Source organism: Cupressus sempervirens, chromosome 1 (genome assembly GCF_028749045.1).
Source record: "Cupressus sempervirens isolate cs-2001-9-10 chromosome 1, ASM2874904v1, whole genome shotgun sequence".
NCBI lineage: Eukaryota > Viridiplantae > Streptophyta > Pinopsida > Cupressales > Cupressaceae > Cupressus > Cupressus sempervirens.
The window spans coordinates 869,381,428-869,403,856 of record NC_143118.1 but is presented as its reverse complement, the minus strand read 5'-3'; positions in this window follow the sequence as shown (position 1 = coordinate 869,403,856).

Sequence of the window (22,429 nt, the reverse complement as noted above, 5' to 3'; positions counted from 1 at the left end):
CACCAACTGATCCCAAACCTTTAGGAATGGTGGTAGATTCATGTCTAAGGTGAAACAAACATTTTTTCTATTATTGAACACCAAAACACTCAGAAACAAAGAATTAGGTGTTTTAGTGATGAAGTTTAGAAAATAGTGAAATAAAAAATATTTAAGAATTTACATCTTCAAGAAGAAGTAAGAATGAAGTGACAGAAAGGAGAATATTAACAAAGACCATTGTAAGAAGAAAAAATTTCATTGATTATAATATGGGTGAATTTGAGCAAGGTGGCCAAATTTTTCTTTTAAAACCATATGTGTGGATATAAATATTAAGTGCAACATGTCCAATATTTTTATAGATATAAACATTAATTAGACCAATTTTTTCTTTCAAAACCATATATGTAGGTATAAACATTAAGTACAATAGTTCCAATATTTTTGCAAATTTGCACATTAATTACACCAAATTTTTCTTTCAAAACCATATGTGCAGATATAATCATTAAGAAAACATGTCTAATATTTTTTTACATATATTTTCCTATGAAGAAAGACCACAACTAATAATATAAACTCAAAAGAAAATAACAAGACAATTGCTAGACTATAGTCTTAATTCTAAACAAAAGTTGATAAATGTAATTGTCCTTGCAAAAAGTTTAAGTGCTCAAAAAATAGAAGAATTATAATCACAATAGCCAAGAGTCATTATAGGAAACATGGTCACATTCAAGGGGGCCACAATTTTTGACAATTGGTGAATGTGGGTTTCCAACTAGAGGAACATGGAGGTGTGAATATCCAGGCTAAGGATTATGCTCCCATGGAATAAGATGATAATGTGCCAGAGGACATGATTGAAGAAGATGGTATTGGCACAACTAATCAAAATGATCATGATGATGGTACTAGTGCATCTAGTAATGATGATGAAAATGGTCTTGATATACCTATACATGAGAAGGCATACAAGCCCCTATACAAAGCCTCCCAAATAACTCTCCTCTCTTCTATAGTGTTGTTTGTGAAGTTGAAGGCTATGAATGGTTTATCCAATTTAGCAATGTCATGTATTCTAAGGTATGCCATTTTTGTCATCTTCAATACTAGCATACAATTATTATTCATTATATTAACAATTCATATTTGTTGTCGTAGGTTGATAGGTGATTTTTTATTACCACCATCAAACATTTTACCTTGTTCATACCAAGAATTATCTACCATTATGAAATAAATTGGATTGAAGTATTAGACAATACATACATGTTTCAATGATCACATTCTATATCATAAACAACATGAATTTATAACAAAATGCCATGATTTTCATATTAGTAGATATCGATTAGATTAAATAACAAAAATGGTGCCTCGCAAAGTTCTTCAGTACATTCTTATTATTCCATGTCTTGAATGATTATTCAAGTGCACTAGCTTGACACAATTTATGAATTACCATGCACACAATAGAAGTCAAGATGATATTATGCAAATACTTGTGGATGGTTCTACATTTAAAGACAGAGAAAAAATATAGCCACACTTTAAAGAAAAACCTCATAATCTCAAACTTTCATTAATAGTGGACAGTGTCAATCCATTTGGAGATATGAGATCTGTTTACTTAGTGTAGCCTATTTTTGTTATGAACAATAACATTCTTCCTTGGATGTACATAAAGAGGGAGCACATAATGTTGTCAATGATTATACTAGGTATTTTTTCATTTAATAATTATCTAAATTAATTTATAAACACTGCATCAAAATGGTCATAATTATTATGTAATGTTTATGTTCATGTTCATTCAATTACTAGATAAGTACCAAGTTAAAGATATGAATGTGTATATTGAACCCCTTATTGACAAAATGTTGAAGTTATGGAATGGGGTCACTATATATGATATTTCTAGACCAATAGGACAAAGACAATTTCAATTTCATGCAATGCTTATATAGACAATACATGATGCCCCTGAGCTAACTCATTTTTTGCGGTATATTATATTTTTAAGGTCACATATTTTTGGTATGTTATAGTGCTTACACATTATTGTTGTATGTTTAAGTTGTGCATCCTAATTGTACATGATCCAATTGTAAATGATCTTTTAGGTCTTCAGACAAAGGAAAAATCTGCATGTCTAGTTTATAGTTTGAAGATGAAATCTTGTCATTCAAAAAATTTAGGAAAGTAGGTATTCAATGAGTTTAAGCACTTTCTCCATAATAATCATAAGTATAAAATTACTAAAAATCATATTTTTAATGAGAAAGAATAGGTAGCATCAAGGCCATGAAGAATGACACCTCATCTATGGAAGTTGGAATATGATCGACTAAATCACTGAGGTAATGTATAGTTTATGGTCCAATGTTTAAAATTTATGTCTTGATATTGTCTTTTATTTAGTAATTGATGCTCATTAAGGTCATTAAGCCATCAACGAATAACTTCCTAGAGGAATAAAAATTTATCCTATTCAATTTAATAGGTTACTATACTACAACAATCTCCTAATCATGCATTTTTTTGATGTTATGCATATTGGAAAGAATGTAATAGAGACACTATGGAAAATATTGGATGGAAGATGTGACAGAGAAAAAATTTTCAAAACTTGTAATGACATTCATGACTCCAATCATGCACTAAAAATTTGTATTGAATCAAATAGCAATTGAGACCACATAAATATGAGTGCCCTTTCTCGGTTATTAATATAGCAACAAAGTGATGTATTAAAATCAGTCATACATACATACATACATATATACCCATTTGATTTGCTACAAATATAAGTAGTCTTGTATCAAAAAAAAGTGATTTTGGGCCATGGTTGAAAACACATGATTGGCATAACTTTGTCAAGGTAAGTCATGTTCTCTATTTACAATATATTTGTAATATTGCATATACTTTTTATTGTATTATTTAATTATATATTGAAAAGATCATTTTTTAATGATTGCAGCATGTCCTACCTCTATTTCTCCCACACCAGTTTAACAATAATATTAAACACATTATATGATCTTGAAAAATACATGAGGTTAGAAGTGTTATTTCTTAGATTTTTTGTACATATATTATATATTTTTATCTAAAAACTCATTCATATGTTCTTGTGTGTTCAATCTCTTTTAAGTGGTTATCATCTAAAAAAATTTATAAGAAAAAGATAGAAAATATTGGAAGAGAAAAATTTCATAGCTTATGTGTGAAATGTAAAAGTGTCTATCATCAACTTTTTTCAATGCTCAAGAGCACTACCACATACATCAAGTTAAGGAGATTGAATTGCATGGACCCATAATAACTAGGTCAATGTGGATGGTTGAGAGGCACTTAAAATTAATGAAGGGCTTGGTTCGACAAAGAGCACATCCTAAGGGTTCTATGGTAAAAGGATAGATATATTATACCAAACCATGGTGTATGTTAGTGAATATCTTCCAAAATTTGCATCAAAGATCCATGTAGATCATATTTGGGATCCCAATTCCATTAAATTTTTTGAAGGAGAGTAGCTAATGGAAAAATGTATTTAAAGAAAGTGAGAGGTCATTATAAGATGTTATTGTAATTAATTAATTCTTATCCATCATCAATATAAGTTGTTTCTAACTAGTCTAGTTGTTCTCTTTATAGTTGGTTGTGAGTGGGATGCACTACATTTATATATTGCAAACAATCTTGATTGGATAACTGTATGAATTTATAGTCTCAAGAAAATAGTTGCTCATTAGCATGGGATGGTGTTGCATAATTAGTTAAAGAAGTTTATCATAATGGAGATTCCAATATTATGCCAATGCTACTTGATCTAGCATATGGATTAAGATATAGAAATGTATGTATAAGATTACTAATTATGACCCATAAGTTTAATATCAACTCATGGATCAATACAAATAATCTTGACATGTTTGAATAGTTAGATATCAAACACCAGAAATCTATATACAATCATGGTCATAAATTTTGCATTAAAAAGTTAGATGAAATAGAGAAAACTTGTGATTCTAGGATAAGTCTAGTCTTCAAGGTCACCAATATTTCATCTACAAATAACATAAATCCTCAATAATATGAAAATCAATACTATAGCATTTTGAATGATATACTTGAGTGTGACTTTAATTCATTCAAATTAGTTCTATTTTTCATCAAATTGTACAAGCTATGGTTGAATCAAAATGATCTTAATAGAACTATTATTGAACATAACAATGGATTTACATTTATTAATACAAGGTAATTTGAGCCAGTTGGCGATGAGCTCTATGTCCTTCAAAGTCAATGTGAACAAGTGTTTTACTTTGGTGTTACACATAAACTGTGTTCATCATTTTTTGTTAGACATGATCCAAGAGGAAGGTTAGTAAAGTATAATGTGGTAGAAGAAGAAGATATAGAAGAATTAAAAGATGAAGTAAATGATGATCATGAACGACTATTACAAAATGATGATAAAGAAGAAGATGATGATGATTCTGCTGATGCTAATGATGATGGTGATGATAATAATGATCATGATCATGGTGATAAAGATGGTGATGATGGTCATGATAATAATGGTCATGATAATGGTGATGAAACTAATGATGATGGAAATGAAGATGGTGGTGGTGACAACAATGACCAAAGTGACAAGTGGGATGATGGTGATGATGATGAAGACATGGATGAAGATGATGATCAATGAAATGTATGTTGACATATGATCAATGTCTAGTATGATGGAGTGATTTATTCATAGAAATTTTTTTGACTTGTATGTTTTTATAATTAAGTTATTATGTACTGAACTCTACTGTCATGGAATATATACAATGATATTGCATAGCTACCACACATAAAGTAGAGGTAAGAAATTAAAAAAAATACAATGATTTCAATGAATGTATCATGTAATTTTTGTCTTTTACATAATTTGTATCATATATATCATGTAATTTTTGGATAGCTTAAAATAAATGATTTACATATGTAGGCTATTTAATGTCTTTGACCAAGATCATGCACAGTGACATGGATTGACAAGTATAAGTAAATAGACCATATAGATACAATTTTTTATTTGAATATCTTCTCTTTCTCATCAAAATCAACTTTAGTCTTAGTATGTCTCTCATTTTATGGATTGCAAGTATCACCAAAAAGGTATTTGTCTAATTTTTCTTCCTCAAGTGAGGAAAATCTGAGAATAGAAGACAAAAGTGAGACATCTAGTAGGTCTAAAATAGGGAGATCAACTAGAGGTCAAAAGAGTGGAAGAAAATTCAATAAATGAATGCAATTTTTTCTTGCTAAGGAGGAGTCATGTTCCTATAATAATGAGAGTGAAGGCAATCAGAAGGTTTCTCTAAGCTATAGTACACATCTTTAGAAAGAATGGGTACGCAAGGAACTACCTCCAATTAATAATGATTTTTCTATTAACAAAAGGATATATTGCATGGCTCCATCTTCATTGCATGATTTGGGCCTATTTTCTATGGATGGCATAAAGGTTAGTTATAATAAATTTATTGAATTAATGGAGTATGTAGGGCTTTGTTACAATTACAATAATTGGATGCAAATTGTGCACTATAAAAATGTATGTAGACTAGGTATGCATTATCACCAAATTATATACAATGCAAAGAAAATGATCAATGTAAAAGGCTCCCTATGTATATTGATGAAAGACCAAAAGAAAAAATAAATATTGTAGGATCTATAGATAGTTCTTGACCTATGCCAACTAGTGAGTGGTCAAATTGTATAATTGAGGCATGGAAGGGAAATTATGTTTTTGTATGTGCAATAAAATAAATAAGTATAGGGGAAGAGCTTCTGATTTTTTATAATTTGAATCATGTAGATACAAAAAAAATCGCTATCATGGGATTGGTACTTGTATAACATTTAAACCAATTGCTTCCAATTAATATTGACTCCAATATACAATGTACAGTTTTTTTTTTTTTTTTTGGTAAGTCCATTACTTTTATTTCACTTTTGATTGCTAAGAATTACTAATCTTTTTCACAAGGTGACACAGATACACCATAAGACATAGGTGGGGATGTATGTTGCACACCTTCTTCAGCAAAAGTAAACCTTAACTAGTGTAATTATATAAATTATATAGAAACAAATGTCATATTATCATGCAGGAGCATCCTTGTCTTCCTTGTAATCTTGCACTTTTGTTCTTTCTATCATTTGCTACCAAGTTTCAATTGCTGTTGAGTTCCAGTTTCCAATTATTACTGAGTTCTAGTTTTTAGTTGCTACCGAGTTCCAATTACAACAAAGTTTCTAGTTTTTATCGAGTTCCAATTGCTACTAACTTCTAGTTGCTATAGAGTTTCTAGTTGTTACCGAGTTCTAGTAGCCACCAAGTTCCAGTTTCTACCGAGTTCCAGTTGCTACCAAGTTTCGAATCACTATTGAGTTCCAATTTCTAGCAAGTTATCCAATGCATGTCAAGTGACCCTTCATGCATTGTGTTTTCCTATTTATGTCAAGTGTCAGCATTTGGACATGATTTCTACAAGTCGACTTGCGAGATTTATTTTGATTGCAATATTTATGTTCAAATATTATCTTTGGACGTGTCGATACCATTGTTAGGTCAACCTTCCTCTTATGTAATGTTCTAGAATGATCTATAATTCATTTTTCCAGGTATATATAGAGCATTTAGGCTTAGAATTAGGCAATTTTTAGGAAGAGGATTGCAAAGTAGAACTGAAAAGTGTGAATTCGCTATTAGATCTTTGAATGTGAATGTATTTGTATTTGGCCATGTTGGATCCTGATTTAACAGAACTTCAATCACCAAGTATGCAAGGAAAGAATGCATCTATGGGTAGCTATCTCCAATAATGGACACAATTCACCAAGAAACTAGGTCAACTATAAGGCTACAGTCCTTCACTTTAAGATCTAATTATGTGACTAGTGCAATGAGCATAATCAGGATCTAGAATAATAGATGAAACCCCTAAATCTTCTATACTTAACCAAGAAATTACAAGCATGAAATAGCTAATAGCATGACTCGTGAAACTAGTAAGCTAAGTGAGGGTTAGACTTTGAATAACTTTCAACATAAAAAGTGAAAAAGGTGATTTAAGATGTGGATATTAGAAGAACCTAGGTATGAACAAAAAAACCTAATGATCCTATCTCTAATTAGTGCCTTATTTATTGGCCAGTTACATGAATTACAACCGTACATCCCTTGGAAATCTTTGACATAACTCCTACATCAAGATCCATGATCTATCTTTCACCTTGTGAATAGATATTTTCGTCAAAATGAATCTCATACTTAGACTATCCCATCATGAAATCTATAAACCCTATGATAAACATCAAGCAATTACATGGCTCTTTGTTCCATCAGCAAGATACTTTAGTCACATACATTCTTAAACAAAATGCAACCTATTTTATGCTCTTTGTTCACAAACTAGAAAAGATTACAAATCCATGAGCAGGAGACAAGATTTAGACAAAAATTAAAATCCCTTTATATGTTTTTATTCATTTTCCTTGAAAATGAATGCATAAAAGATGTATAGGAATACTTCAAAAAGCACCAAACAAATGAGAACTATCTACATAAAACTTAAATGTTGCTCAATACAAGAGAAAATTCTAAGTGTGTAGCTTTCACAACTTGAGTAGAGCTCCTAGAACTAAAAATTGAAAACTAAATGACAACCTTTTTAAAAGATAAGAAGAAAGAACATATAGCAAGGAAACAATTCTCGGATTTGATCGAAAGATAACAAGTATCCCCTCAAAATTCTTTCCCAAGAACCTAAATAACCTCTCTCTACCTTCTCCCATCAACTACTAATCATATCCCTTCTTTTTTGCCTTTCCAAATGCAAAGTATCTCAATAAAAGACAAAAATCTAATAATTGAACCCAGATATGTGCCAATTGATCAATTTTAAGCCAAAACACCACGAAGACTCAAAATAAATCGATACAAGAGTCATTAAACATGTTTAAGGTACCTCTCCACTAAGTTTTGCAACTGACAACTCAAAACACCTAATAAAACACACAAATCACTTTGAGAGACACAACCTCTTGTAGCATGTACCAATGACATTATGTGCAAAAACCAATTTCATATTTGGATAGCTTATCTTTTGCTAGTTTTGATGATATATTGGAGTGCACATTTAACCCATCAAAAACCCCCTGAAAATCACTTTGAATATCATCCCTCTACCAGGGCTCTATGACTACAACTTTTAAATTTTTCAAAAAATTTAAAAATTCTTAAGTTTAAACTTTAGAAAAAGCTTCATTTAGATTTAAAAGTAATGTGTACATGCATCTAAATTGAAAATGATTTAAAATTATTATTATTTTTGTATCATTTTCAATATTTTTCCCACCATTCAAACTTTGGGTCAATCATGCTTTGACTGGGTGTCACATGGCGGCCTTTGATTGGATACTCAATTGCTCTATTGCATGATAGATCACCACCAGCCTAGGCCCACTTCCATGTGACACCTGAGCGCTTGCCCATATTCCTTATCTATCAAGAAACTTCCCCAAGTAGGGAAGTGCCCACCATAGGATGCACTACATGGTGCAATCCTATGCCTTCACTATCACATCATCAAGATGTCACTTTGGTTCAAGATTATTGCTTTGGTGGCTTCCAACTGGCCAACCATGAGGCCCACCTTACAACCTGTGGCCTCCAAAAGTTGCTTGTCTTAAAGACAATATGTATGTTGTGTGAGATCATTCTTAAACATATAAAAAGACACCCCCCCCCCCCCCCCACAACCAATGTGTGACTAAAAGAAAATATTTTTTATTATCTATTTATGCTCGATAGGGCTTTTTATCTTCATATGGGTGTTTTTCTTGGTCTGAACATGGTGCTTCAAGAAACAATAGTAAGATGTTGGTGATAGTAGTAAAATTGTTTAAGATAAGCATTTTTAGACAATTGATCTTCAATTTCATCAACACTCTTGGACCAAACTGTTGGATACAATTGTCTAATTTTGTGTTATCTTTGATGTTACACAAATGGCATATCAATTGGTAGTTAGTGCTTACCAAGCTCACTTGGTCAGAAAAGTAATTTTCTATGTCTACCAAGCATTCCTAGAAATTACTTTGCGTAGACTATATCTATTGAGCTTGGTCAAGCATCAAAGGAAATTGTGGCTGAAAGTAGTGTTAACCAAGCTCTCATCGTTAATGAAGGAAAGTTAGTGTTTACTGAGTTCACTTGATTTCCAAAGGATTTTCGTAGGTTTGTAGTATTAACCAAGCTTCTATTGGTCAACATAGGAAATCATTTTAGGATTAGTGTTTACCGAGTAGTGTCGGCTAATGAAGGATTCTTTTAATTTGAGAAATAAAGTTTAATTATTTCATGTATTGATCCTAGCTAACTAAGGTAATGATTATTGGTAATTTCAAGTTGTAAATAAGCTGACTTGATAATTTGAATGGTATAAATGAAAGGTCAAGTTGAGATTCTAGAATGTATGAGTGATTATGCAAGTGTATTGATTATTTGGAGAGGAAAGTGTGAGCAAATTTTAAGGATGGTCAAATATCCTTGAGGAGCATAAAAGTTATATTTGATTAGGAAGAATCTAGTGTGAAGTAGAATAGAGATCTATAATCTACAATTCAATTGCATCTCATTTAGGTCATTTCATTGTTACTTTCTTACCATTGTAGTAGTGATTCTAAAATCTCTTAGCAGAGTTAGTTTAACAGCTAGTTGTACATACTCTAACAAGGTGAGAGTTCTATTGAATTTTTCTATAAACCTCTTGCAAGGGCACTCCTAATAGGGTGATTAAATCCTCTAACAAGGTCATACCTAATAGTGTATTTTGTAACCTTTAACCAAGTTGGCTCCTAATCTAGTTACTTGGTGGTTTTTCCCATATTCAGTTTACATGTTAAATTTGGTGTCTCATGTGTTCATGTTATTTCTTTTATGCTTGCATGTTAATCACTATGAATGTTTAAGATCAATTCAAGTTAACATACACTGCATTTACCGAGTGATAGCAGTAAATAGTTTTATCAGACATCTAAGGGATTTATGGGATTTTTTTGTGATAACTAATTCATTCCCTTTCTCAGTTACTCCATCTATATTTCCAACAATTGGTATTAAAGCTTTTGGTGCTTATAGGAAAGGTTTCAAGGACCTAAGCTAAATATCAAGACATCTTACAAGAGAGAAATTTCAAGGCTCAACAGACATAACTTTTAAGCATGGTAGGGTCTCATGACACTTCATCTAGCTTCCATTAGTGATTTAGGTTTGAAATACCTTGATTAAGAATACAAAACTCCTTCTTGTACATTATCTATTGGTGGCATTATTGAGAAGAAGACTCATTACACAATGATGATAGACATTGCATCTACTCTTAGCTATTAGCAATTTGATGATATCAAGGACTACAAAAATGCCTTTGCTAAAAGATATCTATGGTGGTGATGAAAATGTGAGGAAGGCCAATGTAGAAAGGCTTAGACAATAATTTGATCAGATGAGAATGAGAGAGGATGAAAACATTTCCAAATATGTTGAAAGGATCAAACAAAGTGTCAGTACAATCAAATATTTTAGAGGAGAGGTCAAGGAAGAAATAGTTGTAAGTAAAGTTCTTAGAACATTGAATGTGGAACAAGCTAAAAGATATCTATGGTGATGATGACAATGTGAGGAAGGCCAATGTAGAAAGGCTTAGACAATAATTTGATTAGATGAGAATGAGAGAGGATGAAAACATTTCCAAATATGTTGAAAGGATCAAAGAAAGTGTCAGTACAATCAAATCTTTTGGAGGAGAGGTCAAGGAAGAAATAGTTGTAAGTAAAGTTCTTAGAACATTGCTTCCCATTTATGCAATTAGAGTATCTACAATTCAAGAAAGAAGGTGTGAACCAAATCATAAGATAACTTTGGATACCCTAGTAGGAAGATTGAAAACCTTTGAACTAAATTTGGTGTCTCATGTGTTCATGTTATTTATTTTATGCTTGCATGTTAATCACTGTGAATGTTTAAGATCAATTCAAGTTAACATACACTGCATTTACCGAGTGATGGCAGTGAATAGTTTTATCAGACATCTAAGGGATTTATGGGATTTTTTTGTGATAACTAGTTCACCCCCTTTCTCAGTTACTCCATCTATATTTCCAACAATTGGTATTAAAGCTTTTGGTGCTTATAGGAAAGGTTTCAAGGACCTAAGCTAAATATCAAGACATCTTACAAGAGAGAAATTCCAAGGCTCAACAGACATAACTTTTCAGCATGGTAGGGTCTCATGACACTTCATCTAGCTTCCATTAGTGATTTAGGTTTGAAATACCTTGATGAAGAATACAAAACTCCTTCTTGTACATTATCTATTGGTGGCATTATTGAGAAGAAGACTCATTACACAATGATGATAGACATTGCATCTACTCTTAGCTATTAGGAATTTGATGATATCAAGGACTACACAAATGCCTTTGCTGAAAGATATCTATGGTGGTGATGACAATGTGAGGAAGGCCAATGTAGAAAGGCTTATAAAATAATTTTATTAGATGAGAATGAGAGAGGATGAAAAAATTTCCAAATATGTTGAACGGATCAAAGAAAGTGTCAGTACAATCAAATATTTTAGAGGAGAGGTCAAGGAAGAAATAGTTGTAAGTAAAGTTCTTAGAACATTGAATGTGGAACAAGCTCAAAGATATCTATGGTGGTGATGACAATGTGAGGAAGGCCAATGTAGAAAGGCTTAGACAATAATTTGATTAGATGAGAATGAGAGAGGATGAAAACATTTCCAAATATGTTGAAAGGATCAAAGAAAGTGTCAGTACAATCAAATATTTTGGAGGAGAGGTCAAGGAAGAAATAGTTGTAAGTAAAGTTCTTAGAACATTTCTTCCCATTTATGCAATTAGAGTATCTACAATTCAAGAAAGAAGGTGTGAACCAAATCATAAGATAACTTTGGATACCCTAGTAGGAAGATTGACAACCTTTGAACTAGATAACTATGATAATTATTTTCTAGCTTCCAAGAATATTGAATCTGCATTTGAGGCCAAGCTTTCACTTAAAGAAAAAGGTAGGAAAATAAAAGATACCCAGTTAGAGAGTGAAGAAGAATCATAATAAAGTTTTGACAGTAATATTGAAGTTCTTGAAGCTCTACTTGCAAGGAAATATTCTAGAGGCAAAGGAAAATACAAAGGTAAAGTTCCTCTAATCTATTTTTCACGTGAAGAAATTGGTCATATTGTAGCCAAGTGCCCAAACAAACAAAACAAGGATGAGAAGAAATGTTAGAAATGAAATAGCAAGAAAGATTTTAAATCATTCAAGGACAAAGGTAAGAAAACAAGTTTTATGGCTAAGGATTATTATAATAGTGAAGATGAAATAGTTTACATTGTTGTGAAAGATGAATCTAATGATGATGATGAAGATAAGATGGACCTTATCTCTCATGTGATAAAGAATGATACATGGATCATAGATAGTGGATGTCCACATCATATGAATGGTGACAAAACAAAGTTTGAACACTTTGAAGACTATGATGGTGGTAGTGTAAGGTTTGGAAACAATGAACCTTGTTGCATAAAAGGAAGAGAAAAAATCTCATTAACCAAAGAACTTGTATGTGATGATGCCTATTGGTTGAATGACTAAAACATAATCTATTGAGTGTGGCACAAATAATCGATATTGGATTCAAGGTGAAATTCATGCATGGAAAGGCAAGACTGCTAGATGACAAAGGAAAATTGATTGGATCAAGCAAACAAACAAAAGGTAACTTTCTTTATATTGATCTTGGTGAGTGCTATGTTTTATTACTCAAGTTGAAAAAAGTTTCTTATGGCACAGAAGGTTATGTCATGTAAATTTTGATAACATAGTGAAAATAAGAAAATTCAAGAAAGTAAGAGGCATTCCTAGTTTAAAGAAACTTGATGTTGGTTTATGTAAGAATTGTCAAATTGATAAAATGGGACAGACTAGCTTTTAAAAGTAAAAACTATCATTTTTAAGATATTTTAGAAATTGTGCATTTTGATTTGTGTGAACCTATTGGAATTAAGAGCTATAGTGGAGAAAAAAAATTCATTCTTTTTCTTGATGACTACTCTAGAATGATGATTATTATGTATCTTAGAGAGAAGTCAAAACCATTTGAGAAATTCGAATGGTATTTAGAAAGAGTAGAAAAAGAAACAAGGAAAAGACTAAAATGCTTAAGATCAGACATAGGTGATGAATTCATCTCCAATGAATTCAATAACTTTTGCAATGAAAGACAAATCAAAAGATAGGTATCAGCCCTTGGAACTCTTGAGCAGAATAGAATAGCTAAAAGGAGGAATAGATCTATCATGGATTGTGCAAAGACTCTAATGATTAAAAAAATATTGCTATCAAATACTAGAAGGAAGCTATCAAAATTATAGTTCATACCTTAAACCAAGTATAGTTAAAGAAGGACTCATTCAAAACCCACTATGAGTTATGGTATGGCTATAAACCTAATGTAAGTTACCTAAAAGTATTTGGAAGTAAATGTTGCATCTTGAAAGAATCTAGAAAATGAAAATTTGATGTGACAGGTAATGAAGGTATATTCTTAGGATATTCTTGCAAGAGTAAGGCATATAGATGTTTGAATTTGTGTACTTACAAAATCATAGAAAGTGCACATGTGAAAGTTGATGAGTTTGCAGAAAGGACTAAAGAAGATAGCAAAAAGGAAAGATTATAGGAGATTTGTTTTCATTGAACTTGATACATTGCTAGACACATCTATCAATCAGGAGACTTCTACTCCTAAGTCTTCCTTAGTCATCAAGTTGCAATAAGTTCAAACCAAGTCACAAGGACCCAAGTCACATTCTGAAGTTATCGAGCTAACATCTACCAAGTCTAAGCAACTAGAAACTGAAGTCAAAGTTCAAGAGGATGGAAATACAATTAATTCAAGAGGAAAAGAACCTATATTTGCCAAGTATGTCAGAAGGCATCATGCACTAGATCAGATTATTGGAGACAAATCAAAAGGTACTATGACAAGAAGTAAGCTAAAAGGTACATGTTTGCTTGCTAATTTTGAACCTAGAAATGTCAAAGATGCATTGAAAAATGAAAGTTGGATTGAGGCTACGAATGAAGAGATAGAGAAAATAGAGAAGAACAAAACCTAGACTCTTGTACCTAGCCTAAGGATAAAAATGGGATTGGAACAAAATGGGTATTCAGGAATAAGTTGAATGAAGATGGTAAGGTATCAAGAAACAAAGCTAGATTGGTATATAAAAGCTACTTTCAAGAAGAAGGAATTGATTATGGTGAGACTTTTTTTCTTGTTGCAAGATTGGAAGGTGTTAGGACCTTACTTGCATATGCAACACATAAAGGATTTAAGGTATATTAGATGGACGTTAAATCTACATTTACATTGAACAACCTAAAGGTTTTGTTGATCTAGACAAAAGGGACATGGTATGCAAATACATAAAGCATTGTATGGTTTGAAACAAGCTCGTAGAGCATGGTATGAGAGATTGCATAACTACTGATTCAGACTAGTTTCCAGAGAACTAATGATAACAATAACTTGTACATTAAGGAAGGACTAGATAATAAAATTGTTTTGGCAGAATTATTTTTAGATGATACTTTATTTACATGGAATAATGATCTATGCAATGAATTTTTAGAGCATATGAACAAAGAATTTGAAATTTTTATGTTTGGTGAGATTAAGTTCTTTGTTGGTCTTCAAATTCAATAGAGCAAGAATGGTATCTACATCACTCAGTCTAAGTATATCAAGGAGATACTCAAGAAGTTTGTTATGGAAGATTCAAAACTAGTTGGAAACCCCATGTGTACTAGACTAAAGCTTACCAAAGATGATGATTCAAAAGAGGTAGATTAGACCTTATATAGATCAATGATTTGAAAATTATAGTATGTAGTTCATACAAGGCCTAATATTGCTCTTGTAGTTGGTATAATGGTAAGACCCTCGACAAAACCTAGAGAAAATCATATGATGGCAATCAAAAGAATCTTGAGATACTTGAAAGGCACTGAAGATTATGAATTATGGTATAAATTTGGAGGAAATTTGGACTTAAAAGTGTTTACAGATACTAATTAGGTAGGAAACATTGATGATAAAAAGAGTATAAGTGGTGGAGAATTCTTTCTTGGAAAAAGATTGGTATCTTGGACAAGAAAATTGCAAAATTGCACGTCCCAATCTACAATAGAAGCAGAGTATGTCACAACAGTAGTAAACTATTCTAATATTGTTTGGTTTAAATAGTTGTTGGAAGGCATGAAGTTTGAGATCACAGAACTAGTTGCCATGTTCTGTGATAATATAAGTGCAATTAACATATCACAAAATCTTGTGATGCATTCCAAAACCAAAAACATTGCAATAAAATATCACTTTGTTAGAGAATTGGTGTAGGATAAAGAAACCAGGTTTGAATATATTCATACAAAAGAATATATTGTAGACATATTCACCAAGCCATTACCTAAGGATGCATTCTTGTATCTAAGAGGTAAGTTAGGGGTCATTCCCATATCTAAAGCTCACTAAAATAAAGTTTTAGTGATGCATCAATAGGAACCAAGTTGAAGATATATTAGTTGATGCAACATAGTCAAGGAAACATTGCATATGAATCAATACTCAAGGTACATTGATACTCATTTGATATGTGTTATCTTTGGCATGTGTTGCCAAAGAGGGAGAGTTTACTGTCATATTTTTCAAAAATTTGTTTAAAAGAGAGTTTGTTGTTTGGAGAAGAAGCTATGTAATTCCTTCACAGAAGGAGATTACTACATTAGGGAAGTTTGTGGCATAAAATCTAAGAGGGAGAATCTTTCTATGAAAGAAAAAAATGTTTTCAAATTTTATTGTGCTATGACATGTTGTGTTTCCATCAATGCCAAAGAGGGAGATTTTTGGATACAATTTTCTAATTGTGTGTTGTCTTTGATATTACACAAATGTCATATTAGTTAGTAGTTAGTGCTTACCAAGCTCACTTGGTCAATAAAGCAACTTTTTGTGTCTACTGAGCATTCTTGGAAATTACTCTACATAGACAATGTCTACCGAGCTCACTCGAGCATCGATGGAAATTGTGGCAAAATATAGTGTTAACCAAGCTCTCATGGTTAACAAGAAAAAGTAAGAGTTTACAGAGTTCACTCAATTTCCAAAGGATTTTTGTAGGTTTGCAATGTTAACCAAGCTTCTATTGGTCAACACAAGAAATCATTTTAGGATCAGTGTTTACCAAGTAGGGTCAACCAATGAAGGATTTTTTTAATTTGAGAAATGAAGTTTAATTATTTCATGTATTGATTCTAGCCAACTGAGGTAATGATTATTGGTAATTTTAAGTTGTAAATCAGCCAACTTGATAATTTGAATGGTATAAATGAAAGGTCAAGTTGAGATTCTAGAATGTATAAGTGAGTATGCAAGTGTATTGATTATTTGGAGAGGAAAGTATGAGCGAATTTGAAGGATGGTCAGATCTCCTTGAGGAGGAGCAAAGTTATATTTGATTAGGAAGGATCTAGTGTGACACAGAATAGAGATCTGTAATCAAAAATTGAGTTTCATCTAATTTAGGTTATTTTACTGTTACTTTCTTCCCATTGCAGCAATGATTCCAAAATCTCTTAGTAGAGTTGGTTTAATAGTTAGTTGTAAATCATCTAACAAGGTGATAGTTCCATTGAATTTTTCTAAAGACCTCTTGCAAAGCCACTCCTAACAGGTGATTAAATCCTCTAACAAGGTCACACCTAACAGTGTGTTTTCTAACCTTTAACTAGGTTGGCTCCCAATAGAGCTCACTTTAGAAGAGTGAAAATCAATAGCTAGTTACTTGGTGGCTTTTTCCATATTGGGTTTCCACGTTAAATTTGGTGTCTCATGTGTTCATGTTGTTTCTTTTATGCTTGTATGTTAATTCCTATGAATGTTTAAGATCAGTTAAAGCTAGCATACACTGCATTTACTAACTTATAGCATTTATGTATGTTTACCAAGTGAAATAGTAAATAGTTTTATCAGACATCTAAGGGATCTGTGGATTTGTTTTTGTGGTAACTGATTCACCCCCTAAGTTACTCCATCAATATTTCCAACACAAACATAGACTACATTTCCTTCATACACAAAACCTTCCTTTTTAGTAGATATTGGGGCTTTCTCCAAGTCTCTAATATTTATTGGTGATCTAAATGAGGTGACAACCATCAATATACATAGCCAATCTTTCTAAAAATCAAAGAGGTCAACCATTTTTATGGAAACATTTTCACCTTGAGACCTTGGTAATTTTTCTAGATAGCTAAGAAATTACTATGAAAGACCACGTAACTCCACATCAATGTCCAGAGCTACCACGCCTAGACTTCCAAGTAAAAAAATTTCCCACCCTTGACACATTTTTTGAAGACAACTTTCAAGCCAATTCCCAAATGCATGCATGGACATCCTTTAGCATTGATTTCTACTCTTTTCTGTTGAAGAAATCCTACAACAACTACTCAACCTTTAGAATCCTAGTTGAACTCCTAACAAGCACAACATCATGAATTATGCTCTTGTCCATCTTGGTATCCCACAAGCATTTCTCAATAGGTTCCATGTACTTTTTGAATGGATCTATGTTCAATTCTAGTGTGATTGACCATGCAACTATTGCCACCAAAATTCAAACACTACCCACAGCCAAATTTGTTTCGACAATTTTTTTTTTTTTTCGAATATGCTATCTATACGAGTACTCCTCATGACCATTTAAAAAGTGAATCCAAACCTAGTGTAGGTGATGGCTGAATAGAAGTCAATACATTCATATAGAGAATCAATCTCAATGGTCATGTAAGTAGTGGACAAAAGAGTTCTCTTTGCCCTCTCACATGAGGTTCTCAATTTTCCCAAAACCCTCGCATTATCTGAGGTGTCCTTCTTATACTTTCTCTTGAATTCTTGAACAAAGCGATTAACCATCCTATTATCAAAATCCTCTCCATGCACTAAAGTTTAACTTCTTTAACACCACATTCCCCTCAACATGCCTTCATTTTTTTCATATCTATGCACTTGTACCATGGGGGAAAAACAAATACTTCCATTTAGCAACAACAGAGAGATCTTCCACAAGAGCCTTCAATATCATCAAGTGGGAAGTTGACTTAGTAAATTGATCAAAAACTCAATAAAAAACTTGTCACAATAAGCATGCTTTATCCACTAGTCATTTCATAACTTTTACAGCCATTATTGATCTAATGGAATCAGTTGGGCCCTCAAAGTGGCCTCAGCTAAAAAAAATTTATTTTGAAATGACTAAAGTCTCAAATTGATCCACCAGTTGTCTGATACTGATTTGAAACAAATTTGATCATTGCTCTATTATTAAAAACTAGTTTTATCATTTTATTGCAACTTGTCAACATTTTGTTAGGAGGTCCTTTGACTGGCTTTAAAAACTGACACAAACAACTGCCAAAGCTCTGAAACTCTAGATATCTTGTCTCCTTGGCATATTCAACAAGCTTGCTAAATCTTGTCACATGATGACATCAGGGTCAGAAGATATTGACCTTCAAACTTTCTTACTTAAAATCCCCTACAAATAAACATGACAAAAAATAATAAAGTGGATTTGGATTTGACTTTGAAAACTAGGCAAATGGGCAACTAGGGAAACAAAAACTAGGGTGTTCGTTCACTATCATGAGGAAAATATGAATTTTTGATATGGGCTCATGATGAATAACAAGATGCAAATGGAAAGTGGTCAAAGTGGGGTACATAGAATTTGCAGATTGAAAGCACTGACAAAAAAACATTTTTTGCAAAAGGAATTGACCTGGAAAAGTGTGCAGACAAATTCGTCGAGATTTGAAAATTGGCACATTTGGAGTATTTCCAAAATATAATGTAGTGGTACAATCTATTTTATCTCATCTATCACAGATTTTGAGATATGACATCATGAACAAGGGTTCCGACAAATCTATACTTCTTGACACTAGTAAAAGGTTAGAAATTGCATTTGGAATTGTGTTTGAAAACTGATCAAATGGATTCATAATAAGCTCAAATTAGGAACATAGAAATTATCTAACCTTTAAAATGAAATGCAAAAGGAAATTTCTCATTTTTTTAAACTGGGTCAAAGTTATAACAAGTCAAACAGAGCTTCCCATAGTTCTAAACAATTCACATCAGCATGACAACAATAAATGACCAGCTTTGAGAGATTTAAAACCTAGTCAAATGGATTTGAAATCACTCAAAATCTAAAACATAAGCTCTCTGCTATGGAAAGTAGATACTCCCAAAGTGGTGAGTCATTAAATGTTACTAGGTGTGAGATATTCAATTCCAAACATAGCCTCCTATCACTATGTCACAAGCAAAAAAGCAAATTGGACAAATACTCAGAACAAGACTTCACGAAATGGCTCAGAATAGAAATTTATCATCATGGGATGAGTGGAAATACTAAAAGGAAGGTGTTAGAAACATTGAACACCTCTTTGGCCTCAAATGGGCAACCAGGTATACATGCATTAAAAAGTGCTTATAAGGCTTAATTTTTCAATGGTACTCAAAATCAAGATTTTGATTTTGAGTCACAATAGTGGTTGTGTCTATGGATGCATGTCCCTTGTGGGCATGGCAAGGATTTAGATCTCTGATAGATGCAGACCACACACTTGACAATGAAAACTTCTCTCAAACAACTTTATTGAAAGCAAAAACAACTACTCCTACTTTGTACAAATGATGGCCCTAGGCCACTAAAATTCAACAAAAACTTTTACCTTTGTAAAAAACTAGATTCTCATTGACATTTTCTTGAGGTAAACTGAACTTATCATTCTCCTTTATTTCACCCAACACATCAGCACTTTCAATCACTTCATTAAGCAAAACAAAATTGTCATTATTCTCATAGTGGATATAAAACTCAAAGACTATTTCATCATCATGCTCATTATGAGAAAAAACATCAGCATGCTCATGATTACACAAACTGAATTGAGAATCAAAATCCAACAATGATTCGTGCATGCTGATCAGAAACAAAAAAACTTCATATTCTAAACCATTCACCAAGTTGCATGTACCAAAAACTTGCAACTCACCTTGTGTCTCTAGTTGCAAAGAGTATGTGAAATCTGATTGTTGCCTTCTTGCAGTCATGACATTCACTAAATCAAATTTATCTTGCATTGAAACCTCTTCACATTCCTCAAACAATTGATTAGTTACCAAGCATGAATACTCATTTTGAAAGTATTGATATAAACTATGTTGATCACAATCATTTTCTTCATCTAACTAAATGTTAGAATAAACCTTGAGCTTATCTTTACAAGACTTATCAGCATATAAAGAAAATCTATAATATGATTGACAACTTTCTTCAATTTCCTCTTCATCACATGGAACATCAAAACAAATTTCAGAAAGATCAGCATGAAAAGAATCTAAAATAGTATCAAACTTCCCTTCACTAACATCCCCTACATCCAACAAGTCATCATGTGTAAATTTACATTTTAGGTACTAGAATCTACACCTCCAAAATCTAATAAAGATTGGTCAAACTCTACATCTCTTTCTACATCAAACTTTGGGGAAGTAACTTGACTGAATGAAGACATATTATGATGGAAAATATGAGCATCCTTAGAAATAATTATATGCTTTCCAAAATCACTAGCCAACAAAACTAAAATTTCATCAAGGCTCAAGAACACTACCTCATAAATCTTCTCCCAACTATTATTATCATCTGGATAACATTAAGAACTTAGAATAGAAAGATCATTAGTATAACAATCAAGAAAATCAACATCATTATAACAATCATTCTTGTCATGGAAATCACTATCTCTACTAATGTTACATAATTCCTCAACTTCACATTTACTATAACCAAGTTTATTTTCACTTTCATATCCATCTTCCTTATGTTGATTGCAATTACCTGATTAATTTGTATTTGAATCCTTCTCTTCACATTTGGAGGAAAAATTATCTTTCCCTACAGATTCATTATTTTCATTACTACCTTGACTTTCAGCACACTCATTATTATTAGAAGATATAACGTGAAACCTATAATTACCACTTTCCATCTCTTCAATGAATCTTTCAATTTGCAAAATTCTTTGTAATCTTATAGGTGTTGGCCAATTGACTAAATCAAGCACTAGAACATCAAGGAAAACACTAGGCATGGAAGATTCCTCAGGTCTAAAATGAAAAGGTATCTTTTTTATTATAGATTTAAACCTTAAATAACATTGTTCAGCATTTGAACCTTGAGTGCTTCCTACTTCAATTCTTATAACACTGACAATCCTTTTGTAGATCAATTTATTTAACATAGCAATGTTATTACTCATACTTTCTAAACTTTTAGAATTTGGCAAACTAATCTCAGATCTATAATCTGACTCCATCATAAAATAAAACTTCTACCTCTTCGTTCTAGTGCTAAAAATAACTAAATAGAGGTAACCATATTTTTAACATTTGACTTCCATGAAAAAGAAACATGAAAACCAAAATACCTCAAGTGCTGATGCAAGATTTTGATCTGCTTATTTGGCATAAGTGCAAGACTAAAATTCCTTCATACCACTAGTCAAAACTTTGTAGAGCCACCACCTCCTTGCTAGAGGATAAAGAAATCATTGTTGTGATTCACTTTTTTACACTTGTATGTTTTATAATAACAGATTGCAAACAACACTTTAAATCTTATCAAGAATTTAAATTTCCTCTACAACAGACTATCAAAAGCTTTAGATCTACCCATAAAAATAAGAGTCCTTCAACATATTGCAATGAAATCAACTAGGAACATACCGGTATAGTGATTGAGAGTTGCCACTTACACTTTTAAGAAATAAAACATAATTCATCACTTGAAAAATCTAAACCAGACCTTCACATGTAGGAGAAATGCAAACCATCAAACCACTCTTGTAGATTTACAAAATTGGAAAAGGGAATACAATTTATGTTGATTCTTGACTTTGATTTTATAACAACACTTTTGAGAACAAAACCCAGCTAAATTGACTGAAGATAAACACTCTTAACAACACAATTTACATTCAACCTCAAAGTTACTATTCCAAATGGATAAAAACTTACTAGAAGACATGAATCATCAATAAAGAAATGGAAAACATCTCACATCCCTACTTCTGTAGCAAATTCTTACTTACTATATTGAATCTTTTTTAAAATTCTCAAGGTTTGTCTATTATATAGGTCCTGAAAATGCTACG